The sequence below is a fragment of the Tachyglossus aculeatus genome, chromosome 24 (genome assembly GCF_015852505.1).
Source record: "Tachyglossus aculeatus isolate mTacAcu1 chromosome 24, mTacAcu1.pri, whole genome shotgun sequence".
Taxonomy (NCBI): Eukaryota; Metazoa; Chordata; class Mammalia; order Monotremata; family Tachyglossidae; genus Tachyglossus; species Tachyglossus aculeatus.
Genome location: NC_052089.1, coordinates 1,950,011 through 1,974,721, shown reverse-complemented (window position 1 = coordinate 1,974,721; position 24,711 = coordinate 1,950,011). Strand labels below are relative to the sequence as shown.

The 24,711-nt window shown below is 46.3% G+C and overlaps 1 pseudogene; it reads left to right on the top strand.

The window, feature by feature from the left end:
• The first annotated feature begins 11,836 nt into the window (after positions 1-11,836).
• Positions 11,837-24,509, top strand: LOC119945049 (annotated as a pseudogene).
• The last annotated feature ends 202 nt before the right edge of the window (positions 24,510-24,711 follow it).

The following is a 24,711-nucleotide window of genomic DNA, read 5'->3' as shown; positions in this document are numbered from 1 at the left end:
TACAGGTGAGGTAACGGAAAAGTGAAGTGACTTGACCGAAGTCATACAGTTGACAAGTGGCAGAGCCGGGATTAGAGCACACGACCTCTGACTCCCATGCCTTGTATCTTTCCACTAAGCCAGGCTGCTTCTCATCCACATATCCATTGTTCCATTCTTTATTCCTCAAGTTGTAAATGACACTATGCCATACTTCTCTCTTGCATCGTCTCAAGGTTTGGGAGCTGGGGGAGAAGTCCTGTGAGGATGAATTGGTGATTAAGCATCTGGCTGGTGCATTCTCAGTCGTATCCGCTTGTCCCTGCCCGGAGGGTTGAGCTGATGCAAGTCAACACAGCACAGGGCTGACACCACGCCATAACGTCCTATCCCAGCAGCCATAGTAGCCGGGATTTGGGAGGTGGATGGAGGAGGCCTAGGGGCTACCGTAGGACCAAATCGTTTCTCTCTGCTTGTGTACGAAGCCACAGTTCCAACTCTACCCTGGACCCCGGGTACAAACGTCTTCCCAGAGTGAACCTCACACTCACATCGATTAGCCTGATGGTAACTCCCTGCCCCTCCCCAGCCCAGGTCTCTCTCACCGGGCCACAGTGGGGCTGGGGGACAGCTGACATGCTCTGGGATGTGCTGGTCCCCCCCTCCTGGGACTCCTGAATGCAGCGTCCACGGGGGAAAGCGAGGAGCTGTCAGCCCCTCTCTGCTCCCCCAATAACACTGAGACAAGCTTTCCAGACATGGTCCCCGCCCCCTTAGATAAATCCACAGCTGCTCTGAGGGGGGTCCCTCCTCAGAGCGGATCATGGAGTCTTGCCCCACAGTTTTTGAGTCTCCACAGAGATGAGTATCCGGTGATGGCACTTGTCTGCAGGGTTCCGATGGCAACAGCACCTTAACGGTTCCCGCAGTTAGTCTCTACCTGGTTCAACGGTTGGGCTCTTCAGCTTCTTTTTATTTCTTCAATGGTACCTGTTAAGTGCTTACTATGTGCCAAGTACTGCACTAAGTCCTAGGAGTCAATACAAGCGAATCAGGTTGTGGGACATAGTCTCTGTCCCACATGGGGCTCATATTCTCAATTCCCATTTTACACATGAGTGACCTGAAGCCCAGAGAATTGAAGAGACTTACCCAAGGTCACACAGCAGAAAGGTAGCAGAGCCGAGATTAGAACCAAGGTGATTCTGACTCCCAGGTCCATGTTCTATCGACTATTTATTTTACTTGTACATATCTATTCTATTTATTTTATTTTGTTAGTATGTTTGGTTTTGTCTCCCCCTTTTAGACTGTGAGCCCACTGTTGGGTAGGGACTGTCTCTATATGTTGCCAATTTGTGCTTCCCAAGCGCTTAGTACAGTGCTCTGCACACAGTAAACGCTCAATAAATACGATTGATGATGATGATGATGATGATTATGATGATGACTAGGCCATGCTGCTTCTCTGCGTTTCATCTTGTTCAGACTTCGAACAATCAATCGGTCATTTAAATCAGTCGTATTTTCTTTCGTCTTCTGATTTCAAATATAGAAAGAACGAGAAATGACTCTAAATCCACCCCAAGACTCTCCTCCGGGCTGGCCTGGAGGATCAACCCAGAGTGGTAGCATAAAGAAGCAGCAAAGCATAGTGGCAACAGCACAGGCTTGGGAGTCAGATGACGTGGGTTCTAATCCCAGCTCTTCCACTTGTCTGCTGTGTGACTTTGGGTAAGCGACTTAATTTCTCTGAGCCTCAGATACCTCATCTGGAAAATGGGGATTAAGAGTTTGAAGCCCAGGTGGGACAACCTGATTGCGTTGTATCTACTCCAGCGCTTTAAACAGTGCTTGACACATAATAATCGCTTAACAAATGCAATTATCGTTATTCTCATTATTATCAGTTTGGGAGGGGCTGAGGGGTTCTGAGAACGGGTTGAAAGGAAGGAATCACTCATACTTGCTGAGTGGACACTACGGGAAAATCCCTGGTTTCAGAAGGAATAGGTTGTAGCTTAGGGTTCGTCATCTTCTATCTCAGAGCTGAGACACTGTACCAAACTAGGGTGAGAAGTTCAGTGCATTTTCTCCTCTAAATGGCCCTGTCCCCTTTCAAAATATTTCAGTGATGGAAAATGAACAAATAATCTGTCAGCCCGCATTTCCTCCTCAACCTGTTCCAGTCCATCAGAGCACAGCTTTCTCCATTTTCAAAGTGCCTCCATCATCCCACCACTTCCAGGATGCCTCGCACGACTCATTTTTCTTCTCCCTAAGTCATCTTCTCCCAAGTAACAATCAGCATCTTAGACCACTCCTCCATTATTTCACTCGCACCCACCATTATAGTTTTGTCCATAGTGGCTTTCATAAACTGTACTCTTTAAGCACATAGTCATCTATTCACCATTCTTTCCATTCTCTTCTTCGTCCTCTCATTTCATTCATTCAATCGTATTTATTGATCGCTTATTGTTGTCAAAGCACTGCACTAAGTGCTTGCGAAGTACAAGTAGGCAATATATAGAGACGGTCCCTACCCAACAACAGTCTCACAGTCTGTAAGGGGGAGACAGACAGAAAACAAAACATGTAGACAGGTGTCAAAATCTTCAGAATAAATGCAGTTATAGTTTTATGCACATCATTAACAAAATAAATAGAATAGTAAATACGTACAAGTAAAATAAATAGCGTAACAAATCTGCTCAAATATATACAAGTGCTGTGGGGAGGGGAAAGAGGCAGGGCAGAGGGGAGAAGGGGAGAAGGAGAAGAAAAGGGGGCTCAGTCTGGGAAGGCCTCATGGAGGAGTTGAGCTCTCAGTAGGACTTTGTAGCGAGGAAGAGAGCTCTCGTTTGGCAGATGCGTGGAGGGAGGGCATTCCAAGACAGGGGAAGGACGTGGGCCAGGGGGCGATGGTGGGACAGGCGAGAATGAGGCACAGTGAGGTTAGCGGCAGAGGAGCAGAGGGTGCTGGCTGGGCTGTAGAAGTAGAGAAGGGAGGTGAGGTAGGAGGAGGCGAGCTGATGGACAACCTTGAAACCGACAGTGAGGAGACTTTGCTTGATTCGTAGGTTGACAGGCAAAGACTGGAGATTTTCGAGGAGGAGAGTGACATGCCCAGAGCGTTTCTGTACAAAGATAATCCGGGCAGCAGAGTGAAGTATAGATTGAAGTGGAGAGAGACAGGAGGATGGGGGATCAGAGAGGAGGCTGACGCAGTAATCCATTCGCAATAGGATGAGAGATTGAGCCAGCAAGGTAGTAGTTTGGATGGAAAGGAAAGGGCGGATCTTGGCGATGTTATGTAGGTGAGATCGGCGGGTTTTGGTGACAGACTGGATGTGTGGGGTGAACGAGAGAGCAGAGTCGAGGATGACACCAAGGGTGCGGCCTTGTGAGACAGGAAGGAGGGTAGTGTCGTCTACAGTGACAGGAAAGTCAGGAAGAGGGCAGGGTTTGGGAGGGAAGATAAGGACTTCAGTCTTCGACATATTGAGTTTTAGATGGCAGGAAGACATCCAGATGGAGATGTCCTGAAAGCAGGAGGAGGTACAAGCCTGGAGGGAGAGAGAGAAAGCAGGGGCAGAGGTGTAGATTTGGGAGTCATCAGAATAGAGATGATAGTTGAAGCCGTGGGAGAGAATGAATTCACCAAGGGAGTGAGTGTAGATAGAGAACAGAAGGACACCCAGAACTGACCCTCGAAAAACCCCTACAGTAAGGGGATAGGAAGGGGAAGAGGAGCCCTCAAAGGAGACTGAGAATGGACGGCCAGAGAGATAAGAGGAGAACCAAGAGAGGACGGAGTCTGTGAACCCAAGTTGGATAGCGTGCTGAGGAGAAGGGGGTGATCCGCAGTGTCGAAGGCAGCTGAGAGGTCGAGGAGGATTAGGATAGAGTAGGAACCATTGGATTTGGCAAGAAAGAGGTCATTGGTGACCTTTGAGAGGGCAGTCTCGGTGGAGTGTAGGGGATGGAAGCCAGATTGAAGGGGTTCTAGGAGAGAGTTGGAGCTTAGGAATTCGAGGCAGTGAGAGTAGATGACTCGTTCTAGGAGTTTGGAAAAGAAGGGTAGCAGGGAGACAGGGAGATAACTAGAAGGGGCAGTGGGGTCAGAAACATGGTCTTTTTAGAATGGGAGAGAATTGAGTATGTTTGACGGCAGAGAGGAAGGAACCAGTGGGGAGTGAGCGGTTTAAGATGGAAGTTAAGGAGGGGAGGAGGGAAGGGGCGAGAATTTTTATAAGATGAGAGGGAATGGGGTCTGAAGCACAGATGGATGGAGTAGCACTTGACAGCATGGGGGAGACCTCATCTGAAGATACTTTTGGGAAGAATGGGAGAGTAGCGGAGAGGGTAGAGAGTAGGGGGGTGGAGAAGGGGGAGGGGTGACTTTCGGGAGCTCAAACCTGATGGAGTTAACTTTACTAGTGAAGCAGGAGGCCAGATCGTTGGGGATGAGGGATGGAGGAGGAGGGGGGGGGAGGAACAGAGGGCCTGAAAAGGGAGTTAAGTGTACGGAACAGCTGACGGGTATGATGGGCATGCGTGTCAATAAGGAAGGAAAAAATAGTTTTGCCCTGCAGAGGAGAGGGCAGAATTACGGCAGGAAAGGATAAACGTAAAGTGAACAAGATTGCCCTGGTGTTTAGATTTTCGCCATCAGCGTTCAGCCGCTTGAGCATAAGAGCGAAGGAGGCGGAGAGTGGCAGTGATCCAAGGCTGTGGGTTAGTGGTGCGAGAGCGGCGAAGGGAAAGGGGAGCGAGCGAGTTGAGTTGAGTAGCGAGGATGGAACTGAGAGCGGTAAGTAGGTTGAGTAGTTAGGGAGACGAGGTGGGGTGTGCTGCACTGAGAGCGATGTATGGGGTCTAGAGAGTGGCGGTCTCTGTGGGGTAGTAATATAGATTTACTGGGGGAGGAGTGTGAATGAGGAGGCAGGTGAGAAAGTTTCTGATCGGAGAGACGGATTTCAGAGTTGGTGAGGGTGGGGATAGTGCAGCGGTAGGAGATGATGGGTCGAGGGTGTGACCAAGTAGGTGATTGGGTGAGGTGGAGTGGTTCAGGAGGTTGGCAGAGTCAAGGAGAGATAGAAGGCGGGCAGCAGAGGAGTTAGCAGGGACTCCATGTGGATGTTGAAGTCTCTGAAGATCAGAGTGGGCATGGAAAAGGAGAGAAGGAAGGTGGGAAAGGGGTTGAAATTGTTTAAAAAAGGTGGAGGTGGGTCCAGGGGGAGGTAGAGGACGTCTACAAGAATCTGGAGGAGGTGGTAGAGGCGAATAATATGGGCTTCAAAAGAGGGGAAAGAAAAGGAAGAGGGAGGAGGGATAGTGCGAAAACGGCATTTTGGTGTGAGAAGGAAGCCGACACCTCCTCCTTTTCCGGTGAGTCTGGGGGGGCGTGGGAGAAGAAGAGCTCTCCGCTGGACAGTGCAGCAGAAGAGACTGTGTCATCCGGGGTAAGCCATGTTTCAGTAAGGGCGAGGAGGAGGAGAGAGCGAGAAAGGATGGCAATAAATAGACAACCCCTACCCAACAACAGACTCACAGTCTAGAAGGGGGAAGACAGACAACAAAACAAAACATGACAAGTAGAAAGACATCAATAGCATCAATATAAATAAATAAAACTATAGATATATTCACATCATTAATAAAATACACAGATGAATCCCAAATCTGCCTCTCCCTCTCTGACCTCACTCCTCTTTGATCTTTAATTTCTTTTTTTCCCTTCATGACATCCCTAAATGGAAGTCCCACCAACACTTCATACTTAACATATCCGAAACAGAATTTCTTGTTTTCGCACCCAAACTTTGTTCTCTCCCTTACTTTCCAATTGCTGTAGACAACACCATCAATCTCACTGTCTCACAAGCCTGTAACCTTGGCATTATCCTCTACTCACCTCTCTCATTCAGCCCACACATTCAATGTCACCAATCTGCCCTTTCCTCCGCATCGAGAACTGCTACCATGCTGATCCGAGCACTTTGCATTTCTGGCTTTGACTACTGCATCAGTCTCCTTGCTGAAAGGTTTTTCTGAAAAATCTGTTTAATCAATATCCACCTACTCCTTTAAAACCTCTAGTGGTTGCCCAAACACCTCCTCACCAAACAGAAACTCCTTAACATAATAATAATAATAATAATAATAATAATAATGGCATTTATTAAGCACTTACTATGTGCAAAGCACTGTTCTAAGCGCTGGGGCGGATACAAGGTGATTAGGTTGTCCCAGATGGGGCTCACAGCCTTCATCCCCATTTTACTGATGAGGTAACTGAGGCCCAGAGAAGTGAAGTGACTTGCCCAAAGTCACACAGCTGACAATTGGTGGAGCCGGGATTTGAACCCATGACCTCTGACTCCAAAGCCCGGGCTTTTCTCCACTGAGCCACGCTGCTTCTCTAAGCCTAAAACATAGGCTCTTAAGTACTCAATCAGCTTTCCTCCGTCTTCCTATCCTACTGCAACACAGCCAAAACACATTGCCCCTCTATTGTTAAGTTAGTTACTGTACCCTGATCTCATCTCTCTTGCCAACAAACCCCTGCCCACATCCTCCCTCTACCCTGGAATGCCTTCCCTTGTGATATCCTTCAGCCCACAGACAGACCTACCTTATGAGCCCTCTTTCACGAAGTCTTCCCTGATTAACCTCTCACTTCTCCACCCTGTTCACCCTCCTTTCTGTATCACCTCTGCATTTATTTGTAATTTATTTTAATATCTACCTTCCCATCTAGAGTGTAAATTCCTTAAGGGCACGGATTCCATCTACAAACCCTACTTTATTGTACTATCCCTAGTGTTCAGTAGCTAGAGTGATACTAGTGTAGCAGCATGGCTTAGTGGTTACAGCATAGGCCTGGGGGCCAGAGGGACCTGTGCTCTAATTCTAACTCTGCCATTTGTCCACTCTGGGACCTTGGGAAAGTCACTTCACTTCTCTGTGCCTCAGTTACCCCATATGTAAATTGGGGATTAAGACTGTGAGCCTCATGTGGAACAGGGACTGTGTCCAACTTGATTAGCCTGTATGTACCCCAGCGGTTAGTACAGTGCCTGAATCATGGTAAATGCTTAACAAATAGACAAAAAAATCAACTGAACACAGATCAGTTAGCGGTCAATGAGTTCCATTGATTTATTTCATTATATAGTCTTATATTTTATCCTGGGATGCTTCTCTGCTACTTTATCTTACTGTTCCTAGTATTCGCAAAAGATCCTGTATGCCTACCTGTATGAGAAGCAGCATGGCTTAGTGGAAATGGCACAGACTTGGGAGCCGGAGGTCATGGGTTCTATTCCCGCCTCTGCCAATTATCTGCTGTGTGACTTTGGGCAAGTCACTCAAATTCTCTGCACCTCAATTACCTAATCTGCTAAAGGGGACCGTGAGCCCCACGTGGACTGTGTCCAACACGATTTGCTTGTACTCACCCCAGTGCTTAATACAATGCCCGGCACACAGTGAGCGCTTAACAAATGCCATCATTATTATTATTACCTCCCGAATAATAATTGTTCATTCATTCATTCAATCGAATTTATTGAGTACTTACTTTGTGCAGAGTACTATATTAAGCGCTTGGAAAGTACAATTCAGCAATAAAGAGATACAATCTCTGCCCACACCGGGCTTACTATTATTACCATCCCAGGCAGGTTTTGCATTTTGTTTCTTTTGTCCATTCCCAAGCTCTTAGGAGCTCAATATCTACCTCTGCTACTCCTCTTGCTACTGCCAGATAATCCTATTCAACATCTCAGTGCCTTCGACACTTGTTGACCACCCCTTTCTCTTGGAAATGTTATCCAACCTTGGCTTCACTGAAGCTGTCCTCTCCTGGTTCTCCTCGTATGCCTCTGGCCATTCATTCTCAGTCTCCTTCATGGGCTCTTCCTCTGCCACCCACCCCCAAACTGTGGGGCCCTTCAGGGTACAGTTCTGGGTCCCCTTCTAGTCTCTATCTACACCTACTCCCTTGGAGAACTCATCTGCTCCCATGACTTCAACTACCACCTATATTCTGATGATACCCAAATCTACATCTCCAGCCCTGATCGCTCTAGCTCTCTGCAGTCTCACATTTCCTCCTGCCTTCAAGACATCTCTCCTTGGTTGTCCTCATGTCACCTCAAGCTTAACATGTTCAAAACTGAACTCTTTAACTACCCACCCAAGCCCTGTCCTCCACATTTTCCCATCACCATAGACAGCACCACCATCCTTACTGTCTCAATAGCACATAACCTTGGTGTTATCCTTGACTCTTCCCTCTCATTCAGCCCATATATTCAAACCATCAATAAACCCTGACGGTTCCACGTTCCCAACATCTCTAAAAACTGCCCTTTCCTCTCCTTCCAAACTATTACCACGTTAACACAATTACTCATCCTAACCCTCCTGGGTTACTGCTTCAGCCTCCTTGATGACCTTCCAGCCTCCTGTCTCTCTCGACTGTAGTCCATTCTTCACTCTGCTGCCCGGATCATTTTTCTACCTAAACGTTCAGAACATGTCACCCCGCTCCTCAAAAAACTCCATTGGTTGCCCATCCACCTCCACATCAAACAAAAACTCCTCACCAATGGTTTTAAAACACTCCACCAACTTGCCCCCTCCTACCTCAGCTCACTACTCTCCTACACCCAGCCTGCACACTTAACTTCTCTAGTGCTAACCTTCTCACTGTTCCTAGCTCTCGCCTTCCTCGCTGCCGATCCCTGGCCCACATCTCGCCTCTGGCCTGGAAAGTCCTCCCTCCTCAAATCTGACAGAAAGTTATTATCCCCTCCCTTCAAAGCATTCCTGAAGGCACATCTTCTCGAAAGAGGCTTTCCCAGACTAGACCCTCTTTTTCTCTTATCTCAGTCCCTGCTGCATCACCCTTACTTGCTTCTTTGCTCTTCCCCCATCCCATCCCAATAACACTTATGTGCCTATCTGTAATTTATTTATTTGTATTGATGTCTGTCTCCCCCCTCTAGACTGTACGTTCATTGTGGGCAGGGAATCAATCAATCAATCAATCAATCAATCAATCGTATTTATTGAGCGCTTACTGTGCAGAGCACTGTACTAAGCGCTTGGGAAGTACAAGTTGGCAACATATAGAGACAGTCCCTACCCAAAAGTGGTTTCACAGTCCAGAAGGGGGAGACAGAGAACAAAACCAAACATATTAACAAAATAAAATAAATAGAATAGATATGTACAAGTAAAATAAATAAATACATAAATAGAGTAATAAATATGTACAAACATATATACATATATACAGGTGCTGTGGGGAAGGGAAGGAGGTAAGACGGGGGGGTGGAGAGGGGGACGAGGGGGAGAGGAAGGAGCGGGCTCAGTCTGGGAAGGCCTTCTGGTGGAGGTGAGCTCTCAGTAGGGCCTTGAAGGGAGGAAGAGAGCTAACTTGGCGGATGGGCAGAGGGAGGGCATTCCAGGCCAGGGGGATGCCGTGGGCCGGGGGTCGACGGCGGGACAGGCGAGAACGAGGCACGGTGAGGAGATTAGCAGCAGAGGAGCGGAAGGTGCGGGCTGGGCTGTAGGAGAGAAGGGAGGTGAGGTAGGATGGGGCGAGGTGATGGAGAGCCTTGAAGCCGAGGGGGAGGAGTTTCTGCCTGATGCGCAGATTGATTGGTAGCCACTGGAGATTTTTGAAGAGGGGAGTAACATGCCCAGAGCGTTTCTGGACAAAGACAATCCGGGCAGCATCAGGAATTATGGATTGAAGTGGGGAGAGACACGAGGATGGGAGATCAGAGATAAAGCTGATGCAGTAGTCCAGACGGGATAGGATGAGAGCTTGAACGAGCAGGGTAGCGGTTTGGATGGAGCAGAAAGCGCGGATCTTGGTAATGTTGCGGAGCTGAGACCGGTAGGTTTTGGTGACGGCTTGCATGTGAGGGGTGAACGAGAGTGTGGAGTCGAGGATGACACCACGGTTGCGGGCTTGTGAGACGGGAAGGATGGTAGTGCCGTTAACAGTGATGGGAAAGTCGGGGAGAGGGCAGGGTTTGGGAAGAAAGACAAGGAGTTCAGTCTTGGACATGTTGAGTTTTAGGTGGCGGGCAGACATCCAGATGGAGATGTCCTGAAGGCAGGAGGAGATGCGATCCTCGAGAGAGGGGGAGAGAGCAGGGGCAGAGATGTAGATTTGGGTGTCATCAGCGTAGAGATGATAGTTGAAGCCGTGGGAGAGAATGAGGCCACCAAGGGAGTGAGTGTAGATCGAGAATATATATCTGTTTATTGTTGTATTGTACTTTCCCAAGTACTTAGTACAGCACTTTGCACACAGTAAGCAAACAATAAATATGATTGAATATATGAATGAATGAATGATCCTCTCACTGACATGTTCTAATGCCAAACACCTCTTAACTTCAGAACCTTCTTCCAGGAGTCTGAACTAAAGCCTGCCTGGTGGTTTTAAACACATTTCCTCCCATTCTGTGTGCAGTGGGGGTGGAGAGAATAGTTGGTGACTTCTTCCGAGAAATAGCTCTTCAAAGATCCAAATATCCTCTCTGAATCAATCTCTTCTCTGGGCTTCCTGAGAAATCCAGTTCCAGAGTTCACCAACCCTGAGAACTTTCTCTTACCTGTAGCCTCAGAGACCCAAAACTGAACATAGAAGAAGAAAAACTCACCTGAGATCTAAGCTCACTGACTGCACCTATTTCCCTTTTTATGTTCATGGAGTCTGCCGGGGTACTTGTCTCCAGTGTATAATTAACTCTCTTTGGTTAGGTTTAGTTGAGCTGTACTCTCCTCCCCCTCCCGCACATAATAATAACTGCGGTATTTGTTATGTGCTTACTATATGCCTTGCACTGTATTAAGCACTGGGGTAGGTATAGGATAATCAGGTTCCACAAGGGGCTCACAGTCTAAGTAGGAGGCAAGACAGATATTCAATACCCATTATTTTAAATGAGGGAACTGAGGCACAAAGAAGTTAAGTGGTTTGCCCAAGGTCACACAGAAGACATGTGTCAGAGCAGGGATTAGAATTCAGACCTTCTGACTCCCAGTTCCGTGCACTTTCCAGTAGGCCATGCTGCTTCCCTACATAAACAGACACATATCCAAACCAATAATTCTCCTCAGATTCAGGAGCCATGTAACGCTATTTCAGGAAGATATTGTCAAATTCACAGCCATGTGACGCTAGTTCAGGAAGATATTGTCAAACTCATAGAACCAAACAGCAACTCAAGCTGAACTGAAGTAGGGGAGATGGAAAGGATGCATTGAAATGTACTGAAAAGTTCAGTATTTCAAGAATCATGAAGAATAAATATCACAGATATTTATTCATGAGAAGAAAGGAAATACACAAATAGCATAATGATCTACCTGGAAATCCAAAGAAAGGTTCTAAAGGGGATCATAATTTTCCCAATATTTTAAGGTTAGGAAAAAATGTGAAGGAGTTGACAGTTTCTTGGGGAGAGTGATGTGGCTCCATTCAAGTGATGAGCTCTAACCTCATTATGAGCAGGGAACATGTCTGCTAATTCTCTTGTACTGTTCTCTTCCCAAGCACTTAGTACAGTGTTCTGTACCGAGTATTCACTCAATAAATAACATTGATTGACTAGGCACCAAACACTTTTCTAAGAGCTAGGGTAGATGAACGATAATCAGGTCAACGTTGGACATTGACCCTGTCCCTCTTCAGGCTCTCAGTCCAAGGAGGAAGGAAGATAGGTATCCCCATTTTTCAGATGAGATATTGATGAATGTTGGTCCTATCCACTAAGACTTCAGAACCACGGGACCTGCACAACAGTGGATAAAGAATAGCACAATGAGAACCTGGACCAGTAGCATCAAAGCATGTAAATTCCCACAGGCTCTCTCCAAGGGTAAGACCTATCAAGAAAACAATAAACTCCCAGTGCTCTTTCCACTAGGCGACAAAGAGTAATAATAATAATAATAATATCCGTTATGTTTTATAGTATGTCAAGAACTCTTCTAAGAGCTGGGGTAGATGAAAGTTATTCAGGTGTGATAGTCCCTCTCCCACGTGGGGCTCACAGTCTAAGTAGGAGGGAGACCAGGTATTGAATCTCCATTTTGCAAATGAGGAAATCGAGGTTCACAGCATGTAAAGCTGGGATTAGAACCCAGGTCCTCTGACTCCAAGGCTCGGGCTCTTTCCATTAGGCCAAGCTGCTTCTAATAAAATCAACACAAATGGAAGAGGAAGATGCAAAAATGCTTATTGGTGATCCATTGACTAGGGGTGATCTAACAAGAGTAACATCATTGTGGGCTTGTGCTGACCGTGATTAAAATTTGCCAAGAGGGTCCTCAATCAGTGGCATTCACTTAGCCCTTACTATGTGCAGAGCAGTGTAGTAAGCACTTGGAAGAGTACAATACAATAATGTTGGTAGGTACATTCCCGGCCCACAGAGAAAATGAACCACAGTAAATGTAAATTACGTTGAAGTGATACTGCTTTTATCTTCACTTGGTAGACACAGTATTGCCATTCAGTCACTTAAATTATAGTCTTTTAATTATGAGAGACATCATCATCTCTTCTTCAGCTTAATATGGGACTTGTTAAGCTCTTACTGTGTTCCAGGCAGCATATTAAGCACTGGAGCAGATACAAGATAATCAGATTGGACACAGTCCCTGCCCCTCATGGGAATCACAGCCTCAATCGGAATGCCTATTTTACATATGAGGTAACGGAGGCACAGAGAAGATAAGTGACCTGCACAAGGTACACAGCAGACAAGTGGCAGATTAGTATTTGAACCCATGACCTCTGACACCCAGGTCTCTACTCTTACACTAGGCCATGCTGTTCCTTATTAATGATAACTGGACTCTACCCAACTATAGCTTTGACCCTCACCATAATAATGATGGTGGTAATTATAAAATACTTGCTCTTTACCAAGCATTGTTCTAAGCACGGGAGCAGATAGAAAATGATCCGTTCAAACTCAGTCGCTATCCCACATGGGACTCATAATCTAAGAGGGAGGGAGAACAGGTATTTAATGCCCATTTTGCAGATGAGAAAACTGAGGTCAAGTGACTTTCCTAAAGTCACTCAATAGGCACAGGGCAGAGCTGGGATTTGAACCCAGGTCCTCTGACTCCCAGCCCTATGGTCTTTCCACTGGGCAATGCACTCTCACTGACCCTTGTAAATAAGATGGAGAAAAATCTCTAGACTGCAAAGCTCCTTTTGGTTGGGGAATGGCTCTACCAATTCTGTTATATTGTACTCTCCGAAGTCCTTAGTACAGTGCTCTGCACATAGTAAGCATTCAATAAGTAAGAATGATTGACTGAGTGATTGGAATGGAGTACGGGAGAGAAGGATACTGCTTACAGATGGATATCAGCTTCTCGTTAGCCCATTTCCAGTCCAATCGAGCACTACTCAGTATTAGGGTATTTGTTAATAATAATAATAATTAATAATGATTATGGTATTTGTTCAGTGCTTACTATGTGCCAAACATTGTTCTAAGTGCTGGAGTAGATACGAGGTAATCAGGTTGTCCCAGGTGGGGCTCACAATCTTAATCTCCATTTTACAGCTGAGGGAACTGAGGCCCCGAGAAGTGAAGTAATTTGCCCAAAGTCACACGGCTGACAAGTGGCAGAGCTGGGATTAGAAGCCACGACCTCTGCTTTCCAAGCCCGTGCTCTTGCCACTCCCTCCCCAAACATTTATTTTGTGTCAGGCACTGCATGGGGTGGACACAGGCAAATCGAGTTGGACACAGTCCCTGTCCCACGTGGGGCTCACAGTTTCAATCCCTATTGTACAGACAAGTTAACTGAGGCCCAGAGAAAGCACTTAATAATAATAATAACAATAATAATAATGGTATTTGTGAAGCGTTTACTATGTGCCAAGCACTGTTCTAAGCACTGGGGTGGATATAAGGTAATCAGGGTAACTCATGTGGGGCTCACAGTCTTCATCCGCATTTCACAGATGAAGTAACTAAGGCACAGAGTAGTGAAGTGACTCAGGCAGACAAGCGACAGGGCCGGGATTAGAACCCACAACCTTCTGACTCCCAGGTCTGTGCTCTATCCACTCCACCACGCTGTGTCAAACACTATTCTAAGCACTGAGGTAGATTCAAGATAATCAAGATAATCAGCCAGTCAATCATATTTACTGAGCGCGTATGGTGTGCAGAGCACTGTACTAAATACTGGGTAGAATACACTATAACACTGTAGCAGACACATTTTCTGCCCACAATCAATTTATGGCCTAGATGGGATCTTACAGTCCGGAGCATTGTACTAAGAGGTTAGGAGAGTCATTTGGTCCCATGACAACAGGGAGCAGTGTTGTCTAGTGGAAAGTGTCCAGGCCTCGTAGAAAAAAAAGCCCTGAGTTCTAATTTTGGTTCTACCACTTTCCTGTTGTGTGAGCTGGGGTGCATCATGTAACTTCTCTATGCCTCAGTTTTTTCATCTATAAAAATGGGGATTCATTACCTGTTCTCCCTCCTACATAGACTGTGAGCCTGATTATCATGAATCGACCCCAGTGCTTAGTGTAGTATTTGGCACATAATTTTAAAATATGATGTGCTGCCACAGCTGATGCTTATCATTATCAAGTGCAAAGTAGGGATTCAGGGTACCAGTGGAGAAGACGTGTAATTTGATACTCACCCCCAGCCCCATAGCACATATGACCATAGTATCATACTCTACTTTTTCCCCTTTCAGGAATTTATTTTAATTCCTGTCTCCTATAGACTGTAAGCACTTCGTGGGCAAGGACTGTATCTACCAACGCCATCGTCTTCTACTTTCCCAAGCACTTAGTACAGTGCTCTGCAAAGAATTAGTGCTCAATAAAAATCAATAAATGGCACTTATTGAGCACTTAGTATGGACAGAGCACTGTTGTAAACGCTTGGGAGAGTACTGACCGGTATTCATTCAATCATATTTATTGAGTGCTTATTGTGTGCAAAGCACTGTAATCAAGTGCTTGGGAGAGTACAACAACAGACACATTCCCTGCCCATAACGAGCTCACAATCTACAGAGGGAGACAAACATTAATATACATACATAAATAAATACATGAATATTTAAATAAGAGATATCTACAGAAATGCATATATGTGCTTTGGGGACGAATGAAGGGAGCAAGTCAGAGTTAGAGTTAGCAGACATGTTCCCTGCCCCAAACAAAGCAACAGTACAATTTATAATCATTGATCAATTGATTAATCTCTGAAGACAGTTAAGGAACAGGAGTCTGGGGCCTGAGGAGTTGGGGGTGGGGGTTGGAGGTGATGGTGGTGGAGATAAGTGATCTTCTTGTAATGATTTGAATCCAGTCAGCCCTGGTGGACGGGGATTTGGAAAGAAGACCTCTAGGGGATTTTACAAATTCTGAGATGCTCTGATTCCTTGAGCTTCTCTCTATGGAGGCTCCATCAGTCACGTGGCCACTCCCCTTCTACCAGAACTAGCTGCTCTGATACCACAGGGTCAGATGTATAAGAAGTGTCCTGTTCACTGAGCCTATGGCACAATGGATGTGGATGATCATGTACAGGTAAATTTGGAGGGGGCTTGTGTGCCATTCATTCATTTATTCATTCAATCGTATTTATTGAGCACTTACTGTGTGTAAGGCACTGTAGTAAGCACTTGGGAGGGGTCATCACTTCTTCCTGACTTTTGTTTCCTGCTTCCCAATAATATTGGTCGGATGACAACAGAGTGCAGAAAGCTGTGTTGAGTGTTTGGGAGAGTAGCTCTGAGGGCAGAAAGATCTGGGACTGTAAGTTGCAGGGAAAAGAAACAGAGAAAGAGAAAATCAAGTGGGGAAGGCTAGCCCGGGAAGATGGGTTCAGAAAAAAAACAAAACAAAACAAAAAACTTTTAAAAAGGGGAGAGGTGTGTACAAGTGGATTTGAAGAGGCTGGGATTACCTCTGATATGATTGTATTGTTTCTCCCCCATCTATCTATGTGCTTGGCACCAATTAAAGCTAACAAATACAAATCGTCATTCTTATTACTGAGAGAGCACCAGGGACAAGGGATGATGTAGGCAAGAGGGAGGAAGCAGGAGAGTCGAGCTCAAGGCATGGGAATAAATAATGCTACCCATTCTCATTTCAGTCGTGGATGAACTGGAGACCTTTCTCTGAGGCTTTTAATGCTTAAGGGGGACAGTACTAGGGAATTGCTCTCGGTAGCAGTCTTTCTTTTTAGAAGGATGCCATATTCTATCGTGAGTGCCAAGAAGAACAGCCAAAATCATTAGATAGATGGAAGATGGAGGGGTACTATGAGGAAAGTTTCAGAATTTGGGATTATTTAGAGACAGACCAGCTGATTGATGTTATGTCTTTCTTTTCCCCCCATTCAGAATGTAGTGCGTTTCACATATTTGATGCTTAATAAATACAATTCTTCCTCCTCCTACTGCATCAAAAAAGAACTGTTACAAGGACAGCCTAAACCTTCCAAAAGGAAAAAAAAACAGTAAATCGCCCCTGTTGTATCCAGAATAATTTAGTAGAGATGTCAGAAAGAACTTCTTGACTGTGGCTCAGGTTAGGAGGGAGGCTTTATATAGTCTTGGTACCAGAAGACATTTAAAAACAGGTTTAAGTTCGCCTGGCCTGGAAGACTGAATCACTTGGGTCGCTTGAGTCGTTACCTCCTCTTAGAATCTGGGATCAATCAATTAATCAATCAATGGTACTTATTGAGCACTTACATTGTGCAGAGCACTGCATTATACAACTGAGTTATTAGACATGTGCACTGCCTATAACGAGCTTACAGTCTAGAAAGGGAGACAGACATTAATATAAATAAATAATATATAATACAGAATTTACAGATATGTACATAAGTGCTGTGTGGTTGAGGGGGGTTGAATATCAAATGCCCAAAGGTCACAGATCCCAGCCATACACCCTCTCTATGGCTAAATGCTTTTTCTCCAAGATGCCTTTTCCCCAAGACAGCGTTACTTTGGATAAGACAACATTGCTCCGGATCTTGGAGAGAATTTCTGGAGCATCAATCTCGGTGATTAAACACAAGATGGGACTTTCATGCGAGGTTGCAGTTGTAAGACAGTAGGCACTTAGCATAATACTTTACACAAATAAATATCATTGATTGATTAGTTGATTGATTGATAAGCAAGTGAGGCTTCTCAACAATGATAATAATTATGGTATTTGCTAGGTTCTTACTATGTTCGAGGCACTGTACTACGTGCTGGGGTCGGTACAAGCAGATTAGGTTGGACACAATCCCTGTCCCACGTGAGGTTCACGTTCCTAATCTCCATTTTACAGAAGCAGTACCTGAGGCACAGAGAAGTGAAGTGATTTACCAAAGGTCACACAGCAGACAAGTGGAGGAGCTGGGATTAAAACCACGGTCCTTGTGACTCTCAGGCCCGAGGTTGTACCACTATGTCACATCTGTTCTCCTTCCAACGTTGTCTATGAGTCCTATGTGGAACAGAAACTATATCTGACCTGATTAAACTTAGTACAGTGCTTGGAAAATAATAAGAGCTTCAAAAATACCACAATCATCATTCTTTTCATTATTATATCATGTTCTAGTGTACTTTCCCAAAGGCGTACTACAGTGTCCTGTACACAGTAATGTTCAATCACTACTATTGATTAGCCGATGGGTTCCTATTAGATTGTGAGCCCATTGTGTTACAAAGACTACTCTCCCACTTCAAAAATTATATAAATTGATTACTTTTAACATTAGAAAAATGGTATTAGTGGGGTCGACCATCCCTCTGCCGTTTGGACTGTCTGGTCAATTCTCAGACCTGACCTGCCATTTAGGTGCAGCTATGGGCTGTACTCCTACACCTTAACGGGAAGGTGTTGTGTTTGGGGGTTTTTTTGTTTTGTTTTTTGGTTAGAGAGAGAATGAGTGTGAATGCGGGTGTTGAGCTGGGTACCGGGGAATAGCAGTGAGGAAGAGGATGCCACTGCTGACACAGAAGCTGGTTCTGGAAATGGGGGCTGAGAATCTGTGCAGGGCACTGGTTCTGTTTGACTCGCTGTGAGCCTGAGAAGACCCTGGGCCCTTAATTGTATAGACGGATCAAATCTTTCTGTGCCCACGGTCCTGTATTCAGTGTCATCCTGTATATCCTTAGTCTCCAAAGAAGGGATTCTTCTGTGGCAGACAATCAATCAATCAATCAATCGTATTTATTGAGAGCTTACTGTGTGCAGAGCACTATACTAAGCGCTTGGGAAGTACAAGTTGGCAACATATAGAGACGGTCCCTACCCAACAGTGGGCGCACAGTTTAGAAGGGGGAGACAGAGAACAAACAAAACATATTAACAAAATAAAATAAATAGAATAGATTACAAAGATAAATTTGTACAATTATAAATAGAATACAAGTAAAATAAATAAATAAATAGAGTAATAAATACGTACGTACGTATATACATATATACAGGTGCTGTGGGGAAAGGAAGGAGGGAAGGCCGGGGGTGGAGAGGGGGAGGAGAGGGAGAGGAAGGAGGGGGCTCAATCTGGGAAGGCCTCCTGGAGGAGTTGAGCTCTCAGTAGGGCCTTGAAGGGAGTAAGAGAGCTAACTTGGCGGATGGGCAGAGGGAGGGCATTCCAGGGCAGAGAAGGGAGGTGAGGTAGGAGGGGTCGAGGTAATGGAGAGCCTTGAAGCCGAGGGTGAGGAGTTTCTGCCTGATGTGCAGGTTAATTGGTAGCCACTGGAGAGTTTTGAGGAGGGGAGTAACATGCCCAGAGCGTTTCTGGACAAAGACAATCCGGGCAGCGGCGTGAAGTATGGATTGAAGTGGGGAGACACAAGAGGATGGGATATCGGAGAGGAGGCTGATACAGTAGTCCAGACGGGATAGGATGAGAGCTAGAACGAGCAGGGTAGTGGTTTGGATGGAGAGGAAAAGACGGATCTTAGCAATGTTGCGGAGCTGGGATCGGCAGGTTTTGGTGACAGCTTGCATGTGAGGGGTGAACGAGAGAGTGGAGTCGAGGATGTCACCAAGGTTGCGGGCTTGTGAGACGCGAAGGATGGTAGTGCCGTCAACAGTGATGTGAAAGCAAGGGAGAGGGCAGGGTTTGGGAGGGAAGACAAGGAGTTCAGTCTTGGACATGTTGAGTTTTAGGTGGCGGCAGACATCCAGATGGGGATGTCCTGAAGGCAGGAGGAGATGCGATCCTGGAGAGAGGGGGAGCGAGCAGGGGCAGAGATGTGGATTTGGGTGTCATCAGCGTAGAGATGATAGTTGAAGCCGTGGGATCGAATGAGGTCACCAAGGGAGTGATGTAGATCGAGAACAGAAGGGGACCAAGAACTGAACCTTGAGGAACCCCCACAGTAATGGGATGGGGGCGGGGAGGAGAAGCCTGCAATAGAGATTGAGGAAGAACGACCGGAGAGATAAGATGAGAACCAAGAGAGGACGGAATCTGTGAAGCCAAGTTTGGATAGCGTGTTGAGGAGAAGAGGGTGGTCCTCAGTAGCTTGTGGGGAAGCCAGGCAGGTGGTGATAGACAGGACAAAATCAGGGATTGTCACTGTATATCTCATCCTCCTCTGAGAAACTGAATTAGGGGGAGTTAACTATTAGATGGATGCCGGTGGTGAGAGAATAGGTGTAGGGAGTACCTTGCCTTAAGGGTAAAGTATACAGATTAGAGAAATTAAAATGCAGGCTTTGTAGTAGAAACTGACTTCTATGCACTACACAGGTGTGATAGATATCTTTGGACTCAGGAATAACAGCTCTACAGACCTGATACTTGGCCGGGGACAGGGGCGGTGGATGAGGGAGGTGTGGAGGTATCTCTGGGGGAGAGAGGGACCCAGTGTTAAGAGCAGTGTAGACCATTGGAACTACCTTGCCTATCTCTAGCTCGCATAGAAGGGACGTTGCCATATCTTTAAGGGGTTGCTCCCAGAGAAGTGGGAAGTCAGTGTCAAGAGTAAGACTCTCTCTCTGTGTGTGTGTGTGTGTGTGTGTGTGTGTGTGTGTGTGTGTGTGTGTGTGTGTGTACCCCATTCTTCTCTGGAGTCCTGTTGCCTCCAACCCGAGTTTAGGTAGGGAGCATAGAAAGCAGATATGGTCCTGGGCAATGCAGACCTTCCCACATTGCTATTCAGTCTCCAGTTGTTCTGAAGACTTCTTGTCCTTTGTGTCCAGGCGTTTCCTCGCCTGGGTGTGTGTGGATCCAGTGACAAGTATAGAGAAGGGTTGACAAGCCAGGTTGTCTGGAGCTGTTCTCTCACGCATTTAGGTTGATTTTGTCGGGGGGGGGGGAGGGGTGGAGGAACGTCTTTTGGCAAAATTGCAATGTTGGCATTTCCTCCAACTTGATTGATTCAATCATTTATTGAGTGCATACTGTGTGCAAAGTACTGCACATAGTACTTGGGAGGTGCAATACAACAATAAAGAGAAGTATTCACTACCCACAATGAGCTCCCCCTCTCAGGGCCACACCTGGAGAGTTTCCAGTACTCTACCAGTCTTGGATACAGTAGGGAGAGTCAAGTCTACCCATTCCATTCCTAGCTTGGGCAGTGGGTAGTGAGTGAAAGGCAATCTGCTACAAGTCAAAGCTCACCCTTGCTGGGCAGCAGCGGCATGGGAGAGAGTTGAGGGCAGAGACTCCAGTTTACTGCTTGGAAGGTGGCAATGGTAAACCACTTCCGTATTTGTACCATGAAAACTCTATGGATGCACTACCAGAACGATTGCAGGTGGAGAGCGGGGCATTCTGGGAAAGATGTGTCTGTGGTGTTGCTATGGGTCGAAAACAACTCGATGGCATAAGACAAGACAAATTAGTTGGGTCTCTCCTCCAATTAGCATTCCGTGACTGATTTCCCATCTTTTCACCCTATTTTCCCTCCCTTCTGCATCACCTATACATTAATGTCCATACCCATATGAGTTTGATACTCCACCCCCAAACCCACAGCACTTATGTATCTTTTTCTATGGTATTTGTTAAGCGCTTACTATGTCCCATGGACCATATTATTTTTAGGGTATTTGTTAATCAGTCCATCAATCAGTGGCATTTATTGAGGGCTTACTTTGTGCAGAGCACTGTACTAAGCACTTACTATTTGTCAAGCTAATCAGGTTGGTTACAGTCACTGTCCCACATGAGGCTCACAGTCTTAATCGCCATTTTATAGGTGACATAAATGAGGAACAGAGAAGTGAACTGACTTGCCCAAGGTCACATAGCAGACAAGTGGCATAGCCAGGGTTAGAACCCAAGTCCTTCTGACTCCGAAGTCTGTGTTTTAGCCACTTGGCAATGCTGTTTCTTACCTTTATTCTCCTTTGTTTCTCTGTAATTTCTTTTACTGTCTGTCTTCCCTAGTAGATTGTAAGTTCCATGAAGGCAGGGATTGTGCCTACTAACTCTACTGCGTTTTCCCAAGCACTCAGTAGAGCGCTCTGCCCAAAGTAAGTGCTCAGTGAATACCCCTGATTGACTGATTTAGGGATTATGCCCATTCTGAGCATTATATAGGTACCAGAGCATTCAGCCCAGTGCCTAGCCCATAAGTAAATCCTCAATAAATACAATGATAATAATCATAACTAACCGTATACGTATCAGTGACCGTATCACTGTCATGAGGGTCAATGACATCATTCTCATTATTGTTATTGACCATCAGAGTATCCTGAGAAACCTCATGACCTAGCAGCCAGAGTACGAGCCTCGGAATCAGGGGACCTGTGTTCTACATTAGGCTCTGACACTCGTCTGTTGTTTGACCCTGAGTAAATCACTTCGCTTCCCTGTGATGGTGATGATTGTGGTATTTGTTAAGTGCTTATTACGTACCAGGCACTTTACTATGTGTAGGGGTAGGTACAAGGAAATTTGGTTGGATGCTATTCCTGCCCCTTATTGGGCTTACATTCTTAATTCCTGCTTTACAGATGAGGGAACTGAGGCATAGAGAAATTAAGCGACTTGCCCAACGTCACACAGCAGGCAAGTGACAGAGCAACTTTCCCGAGGCCACACAACACAGAATTGACAGAGCTGGGATTAGAACCCAGGTCCTTTTGACTCCCAGGCCTGTGCTCCATTCTCTAGGCCATGCTACTTCTCAGTCTCTTCATCTGTAAAAATGGGGATTTAATATCTGTTCTCCCTCCCTTGAAACTGGGAATCATTCACTAAGTGGCATTTACTGAGCAATTACTGTTTGTGGAGGACTGTACTAAATGCTTGGGAACCCCATGTGGGACAGGCATTGGGTCCATTCTAAATTTATTGTATCTATCCCAGCAGTTGGCCTAATGGATAGAGCCCAGATCTGCGAGCCCTGTTCCTCCCCCTCCCCCATCCCTCAACCCCCACGAGCTGGCCACCTGCTTCATTAGAAAAATTAGCACCATCAGGTCTGACCTCCCCAAAGTCACCCCTCCCCCTCCTCCGTCTCCCCTCCTCGACCCCCTCTTTTACCTTCCCGACCTTCCCAGTAGTATCTTCAGAGGAGATCTCCTCCGTCTTCTCAAGTTCCACCCACTCCACCTGTGATTCGGACCCCATTCCCTCCCACCTTATTAAAATTCTCGCCCCTTCCCTCTTCCCCTCCTTAACTTCCATCTTCAACTGCTTACTCTCCAATGGCTTCTTTCCCTCTGCCTTCAAAAATGCCCACGTCTCCCTCATCCTAAAAAAAACCTCCCTTGACCCCACAGCCCCCTCCAGTTATCGCCCCATCTCCAGCCTACCCTTCTTTTCCAAACTCCTGGAGCGAGTCGTCTACACTCGCTGCCTCGAATTCCTCTCCTCCAACTCTCTTCTGGAACGCCTCCCATCTGTCGTCCGTCCCCTCCACTCTGCTGAAACCGCTCTCTCAAAGGTCACCATGACCTGATGTCTGTTTACTTGTTTTGATGTCTGTCTCCCCTATTCTAGACTGTGAGCCCATTGTGGGCAGGAATTGTCTCTCTTTGTTGCTGAATTATACTTTCCAAGCGCTTACTACAGTCCTCTGCACACAGTAAGTGCTCATTGAATAAGACTGAAAGAGTCAAATGAAAGATTCATGAAAATATGAGAGTCAAAAAGACCTAGTTCGATTACCGGCGCCGCCACCTGTCTACTGTGTGTCCTTGGGCAAGTCCCTTCACTTCCTCTGTGCCTCTGTATCTCATCTATAAATTGGTTGTGAAGACCTGAGCCCCATGCAGGTCATGGGCTTTGTCCAACCTGATTAGCTTGCATCTACCCCAGCGCTTAGAACAGTGCCTGGCACATAGTAAGCTCTTAAAAAACACAGCAAAGAAAAAAAGAAAACTACATAGAAAATGCCACAAATGTTATAATTTTGGATTCTCTGTGCTCTCAAGACTCAAATTCCCAATAGAAAGCAAATGGACCCACTCTCATCTTCCCCTGCTACTAAGTTTTCTGTACCATTGATTTTTTTTATTGTTGGCTTGCTTCTTTCCAGATCTAACTTCCCAGTGGGACAGAACCGTGGAGAAGGAGAACAACACTATGGGGACAGATTTCGTTCTTCTTGGACTTTTTAACCACACCCGGGCTCACCAAGCCCTCTTCACCTTGGTTAGGATGGCCTTCGTCACCTCCTTGATGGGCAATGCAGCTATACTTCTCCTGATCCACAGAGATCTCCACCTCCACACCCTAATGTACTTCCTGCTCGGTCAGCTTTCGCTCATGGATGTGATGCTGGTCTTCACCACCATTCCCAAAATGGCCGGCGACTTCTGGTCCGGCAGGAATTCCATCTCTCTTGTTGGATGTGCCGTCCAAATCTTCATCTTCCTCACTCTTGAAGGGGGCTAGTGCTTCCTGTTAGCTCCCATGGCCTACGATCGGTTCGTGTCCATTTGACACCCTTTATGCTATCCCATTCTCATGAGTCCCAAGCTCTGTCTGCTCCCGGCGGTGGTCTCCTGGTTGTTTGGGGCAACGGATGGGTTGGTGCAGGCGGAGGTCACCTTGAGCTACCATTCCTGCCATTCCCGGGAAGTCAACCATTTTTGCTGCGAAGCCCCCACTCTGGTGCGCTTGGCCTGTGATGACACTATGGTCTTTGAGTCCGTCATGGATGTCTGCTGTGCCCTGATGCTGCTGATCCCCTTCTCTGTCATCCTGGGCTCTTACGGTCTCATTGTGGGGGCGGTAGTCCAAATGAGGTCAGTGGCGGCCAAGGAGAATGCCTTCACCACCTGCTTCTCTCATCTCATTGTCGTCGGCCTCTTCTTCGGAGCTGCTATCTCTATCTACATGAGGCCCAGGTCGTATGACTCAAAGGACTATGACAAGGTGCTTTCAGCCTTCTACACTATCTTCACTCCCGTACTGGACCCCCTCATCTACAGCCTAAAGAACAGGGACGTTCTGGAAGCCTTAAAGAGAGGTCTCACTGCTTGCAAGTTAAGGAATTAACATTGAGAGTGGATGGGGAAGTAGCATGGCCTAAGGGATAGAACCCGGGCCCGGAAGTCAGAGGAGGTGGATTCTAATCCCTGCCCCCCAACTCTCTGCTTTGTTACCTTGGTCAATTCACTTACCTTCTCTGTATCTCAGTTACCTCATCTGCAAATTAGGGATTAAGACTGTGAGGCCCAGGTGGGACAGCAAATTTGTC